The 5315-nt window shown below is 48.9% G+C and overlaps 1 long non-coding RNA gene across 2 annotated transcripts; it reads right to left on the reverse strand.

The window, feature by feature from the left end:
* Window positions 1-821: 821 nt before the first annotated feature.
* On the reverse strand, window positions 822-4963 carry LOC118897274. 2 transcript variants are annotated; one of them, XR_005020391.1, is made up of 4 exons: window positions 4886-4963; window positions 2219-2343; window positions 1874-1931; window positions 822-1379 (listed from the first exon to the last, which is right to left on the reverse strand). It is a non-coding gene; the product is annotated as an uncharacterized LOC118897274 (long non-coding RNA). The 2 variants fall into 2 exon arrangements; XR_005020390.1 differs by having other exon boundaries at window positions 4806-4953.
* Window positions 4964-5315: the final 352 nt, after the last annotated feature.

The raw sequence follows: 5315 nt of genomic DNA on the forward strand, positions 1-5315 counted from the left end.
GGGGGCTAGGGCGCCGGACTTGCAACTCTAGCTGATTCCTCTGTGGCACATTTGGGGGCGGGGACACTGGGACTCAGGTTCAGGGCTTGGCTCTGAATCCCTGAACCTGGCCCAAGGCTGACACTCAGCTTCTTTCTTCGGTACAAACTGTCAGTCCTGCACGTGCCTCAGTTAAACCTGGATGTTCAGCCTCATCCATGTACCACATAAAAGACCTCCACCTCCTTTGTCCCCCTGACAGCCTTATTTTTGAACCTCTAACCTTGACACGGGCCTTTTTTCAACTTACTCTAGCCAGACTCCAGGCTTTGGCTATGACTGTGGTGGGCTTCTGGTCTCTGTTGGGGAATCCTAGGTAAACACTGCCACCCCCCTCATCTTGTCCAGCCTTCTCTCTTTGGTGCAGTGGCCCACTCCCCATCTCTGGCCATTCCTTGAGGGGGTACAAGGGGAACAAGGAGGCATCTTTCTAGATGTCTTCATGCAGCAGTGGAAATCACAGATTGCAGTGGGTGAAGGACACAGCAGGGTGCCAGGATCCACCATTGGGGGAGCAGACCCCATGGAGGTGGGCATCACCCTTTGGCACCTTGTCTATGCATCTCAAGGCTTAAAAGGTGCCCCTTTGTGAGAATGAACTCAGGGACAGCATCTGTACCCCCTGCTGCACCCCACACGTACCCCTGACCAGGAGGTGAGCTCACAAGGGTATCCTATGTAGACTATTTTAAGAAAACTGACAGAGAAAGGAAGTTGGGAACTTTAATGGAAAGAGAAATATGCTCAAAGGAAACATTTTTAAGACAGTACAGACTGGAGCATAATGTTTAATGCTGGGACACACCAGTGAGCAGAGAGGGTGGATGGGGACACCAGGAAATGAGGGATGTTCGTGGAATGAGGCCTCGAGAAGGCGAGATGGAATAGGGTCCAGGTCACAGGTGGAGGCACCACCCTGGCAGGAGGGATACAGGGAGGAGCAGGTAAGGGCGAGAGATCGTGCGGGTTTGATAGATGGAAGCTGGGGGGATCTGACCCGAGGGAGACAGGATGGATTCCTGGAGTGAGTGGAGGGGCAAGGGAGGAGGAGGCTTGAGGACATAGTTAAAAGTTGGACTAAGCACTGAGGGAGTGGGCGAGGAGTCCAACATTCTCTCTCGGACCCACTCTTACTGGGCTTTCACTCCGCCATGTCCCCAAAGCAGCTTTGTCAGGGTCGCCTGGGACCTCCATGTTGCCCAGTCCAAGGCCGGTTCTCCATCCTCTCAGACACTCTTGCCAGCATCTGACTGTCTTCACTTGGCTTCCAAGATGCTCTTGGTTCTCTCCCTCTGGCCACTCCTCCTAGGTCTCCTTTGCTGATTCCTCCTCTTCTCACCCTAAAACATTTGCGTGGTCCAGGTTCAGGACTCAGATACCTTCTCTAGGGACACTCATTCTTCAAGTGACCTTCTGGCCTTACAGCTTGAAATCCCACCACACGCATGATGCCCGGAATGCAGCCCAGTCCTGACCCCCCCCTGCACTCCGGGCTCATGTATCCGACCGTCAGCTCTACATGATTGCATATCGGGCACCACAAAACTAACATCCTCAACCACGGGCCTGACTTGGCCTCCCTGAACCCGCTCTTCCCCCGTCTCCCCGTGTGATACATGGCAACTTCATTGTACCAGTTGCTCAGGCTGAAACCCTTGGACTCCTTCCTGACGCCTCCCTCTTTCTCTCCACCCACATGCAATCCACAAGGAAACTTGTCGGCAGTACTTTCAAAATATACCCCGAACCGGACCACTTTTGACCACCTGCACGGCCTCCATCCTGGGGCGAGCGCACAGCATCTCTACCTGGATGACTGCAGTGGCTTTCTAACCTGTCTCTCTGCTTCCATCGGGCTCCTCCAGACAGTTCACTCAGCAGCCAGAGGCGTTCTTTCAAAACAAAGATCAGAAAATGTCACTTCTTGGCTCCATGCCCTCCTCCAGGGGCCCCACCGCAGAGTCGGGCCCCGGCCTGGAAAGCCCTGCGCGATCTGCTCCCCACGCCCCTCCCTGCCCACGTCGCTAACATCGCCCCCGACACGGCTCCCTGCTCACTCTGTCCAGATTCCCTGGCTGTCACTGCTTCGGGCTGGCCTGGGGCCCTGCTTTGGGTTGTGGGTGGCAGCTGTTGTAATTCAATCATCTTAAAACTCATTTGAGGGGATGTGGAAACCCACCTGCCAGCACCACATCAGGAGAGGCCCGGATACGGCCAACTGCACAGCCAGGTCACGCTCCCACCGGGCCAGCGTCTGCGCCACGATGCTCAGGCCGTGGAGGAGTGGAGCAGCCACTGGGGACGCTGCAGATGGCAGAGGGGTTGTCATTAGCCAGAGAGCAGCAGGGTCCAGGCCCTGGTGCGGAGAAAACGATGGGGGAGGGGCTGCCTCACTGGAGAGGGTGTATTTTTTAAATTTTTATCATAAAAAGTGGCAAACATTCAAAATTGCAAAGTATGATGAACACTCTGTACTGATCACCCAGTTTCGACAGTTATCAACTCATGACCAGTTTTGTTTCATCTATGTTACCATTCGCGCGCCCTCAAATATTTTGAAGCAAATTCCAGACATAATAACATTTTAACTTTAAGTATCTTAATGACATACTGGGTTCCAATTTCATCCAGAGCTGCCCCCATGGACTAGGCAATGACTCTTGTTTCTTTACTCCCAGAACCAGCGTGGGCTCTAAGCTTCAGGCTCTGGGCTCCGAGTCCAGGCACCAGGCTGGGTTTGGGGTTCTGGGCCCTTGGACACCCCAGCCTTCACCCTCTGGGCTGGGTTTCCAATAAAGGGCAATGTCTCATGTGGAATGCTAATCATTCAGGAAATGATGCTGGCAAAGAGGGCAGCTGAGGGTGACTGCTCAGGGACGGGGACTTTCCGAATGCCACACCTGGAGCTTGGGCCAAACTAGCTGGGTAGGGCACAGAAGCCAGGGGTGGGGGGCCAGGTGGCCTCCTGAGACCCTTCCTGAAGTGACTTACAGGAAAACTCAGATCCCAATCTAAATTCCAACAGGCTTAAAAAAAAAAAAAAAAAAAAAATCCCAACAGGCTTTCTAGTAGAAACTGACAAATGGATTCGAAAATATTTATGGAAAAGCAAAGGAACTACAATAGTCAAAACAATCTTGTAAAAGGAAAAAAAGTTGGAAGATTTATTATACCTGATTTTAAAACTAACTATGAAGGTTTAGTAATCAAGACACTGAGATCTGGCAAAGGATAGATTAAATGGATCAACAGAACCAGAGTCCAGAAACAGACCCACACCTATAGAGTCAGTTGATTTTTTTTTTTTTTTGACAAAGGCAGCAAGGCTATTCAGTGCGAATAGGAAAAGTCTTTTCAACAAATAGCGCTGAAACAACTGGACAAATGTATAGGGAAAAAACCCTCAACCCCTACCTCATATCACACACAAAGATTAATTCAAGATAGATCATAAAAGCTTACAACTATAAAGAAAATATAGGGAAAATACATTTACAACTTTAGGGTAGGCAAAGATTTATTAGAGAAGACACAAAAAACATGAACTATAAAAGAAAAAGTTGATAAATTGGATATTATCAAAGTTAAAAACTTATCAAGAGACACTGATAAGAAAATGAAAAGGCAAAGCAGATTGGGAGAAAATATTAACAATACATATGTCTAGCAGAGGACTTGTATCCTTAACATATAAATGTCCTACAAATCAATAATTTAAAAAAACCTAAATAAAATTGAGCAAAATATTTAAACACTTCACAAAAGAAAATATATAAATGGCCAATAATCACATGAAAACGTGATCAATAATAGCATTAGTCATAAGGAAATGCAAATTAAAATGACAATGAGATACTACTACACCCAACAGAACGGTGAAAATTAGAAAGACTGACAATATCAAGAGGTGGCAAGGATGTGGAGCAACCAGAAAACTCTAACCTTGCTGGAGAGAGTGTAAAATAGTATAACCTTTGGAAAACAGTTTGAAAGTTACTTAAAAAGGTAAACATACACTTATCATTCTACTTAGCAATTTCCCTCCTAAGTATTTACTCAAGAGAAATTAAAATGTATTTCTGCAAAAAGATTTGTGTACAAATGTTCAAAGAGGCTATTATTCATATAAGCCACTGGAAACAACCCCAATGACCAACAGGTGGAGCCACAAACTAGGGTACAGTCAGTCATACAACAGAGTATTATTCAGCAATAAAAATGCACAAACTACCAATATAAACCACAAGAGTCCATACTATAGGATTCCACTGATACGAAGTTCAAGAAGAAATAAAACTAATTTGTGGCAAAAGAAATCAGAACATTGGTTACCTTTGAAAGTAGAGGGAGGGAGCTGGCTGCAAAGGAGCAAGAAAATTTTTAAAATTTTACCGGGTAATGAAAGTGTTTTGTATCTTGATGCAGGTGGTGATTTCATGGGTATATACATTTATCAATATTCAAGGATTGTACGCTTAAGATCTGTGCACTGTATGTAATCGCCTCTTCCTCCCAAAAGCTGGGAAACTTTCAGAATATTCACTCCAACCTCTAGATTTAGAGGGATCCCCAAGACCCAGAGAAGGCAAGGGACCCGCCTAAGGTCACACAGCAAGTTGAGGCAGGAGGAAGAGCTAGAACCCAGCCTCCTCCCAATCTGTCCAACTGCTCTACCCTCAGAGGTCCCCGACCTGGGAACGAGAAGAGGGGAGGAAGACAGAAAGAAGGGATGGAGTAAAAGAGGAACACCCACCCCCACCCCCTACCCCATCCCGCATGGCTGTCCACAAAGCTGCGGACAGGCCTCTGCACGCTGGACTTGGGCATCTTGGGACCTTCCCCCTACCATTAAAGAGAACCGAAGGGGACTTCTAAGCCCAGACGGGGCCGAAGGGCGCTGGTCTCAGCCCTCCCCCTCCCCGGCATGGGCCGGAGGATGCGCCTGCGCAGTGTGGGCTGGGGAGGGGGGAGGTGCGTAAAGGCTAGAGTGGGGAGCACGGGAGTGGGGGGCACGAGGAGGAGGGGAATCCGTGATGGGGAGAGGCGGCCAAGCTGGAGCCTCGGCGGACAGCTCGCCCCTAAATCACGCGGCCGCATGAATAATAAATAAGGACAGCTCGGATCCTTAATAGTAGTCGCATGTCTTATTAAACTAATATTTCACAAACTTTTATTCTCCCTGTGGTTGGAGGTCGGGAACAAAGCGCCGCCCCTCCCGGGCCTGCGGCGGGGACTGGGGACCTGGGGGCGGACCCGGCGGCAGGAGCTCAGCCCGC

The sequence above is a fragment of the Balaenoptera musculus genome, chromosome 6 (assembly GCF_009873245.2).
Source record: "Balaenoptera musculus isolate JJ_BM4_2016_0621 chromosome 6, mBalMus1.pri.v3, whole genome shotgun sequence".
NCBI classification, from domain to species: domain Eukaryota; kingdom Metazoa; phylum Chordata; class Mammalia; order Artiodactyla; family Balaenopteridae; genus Balaenoptera; species Balaenoptera musculus.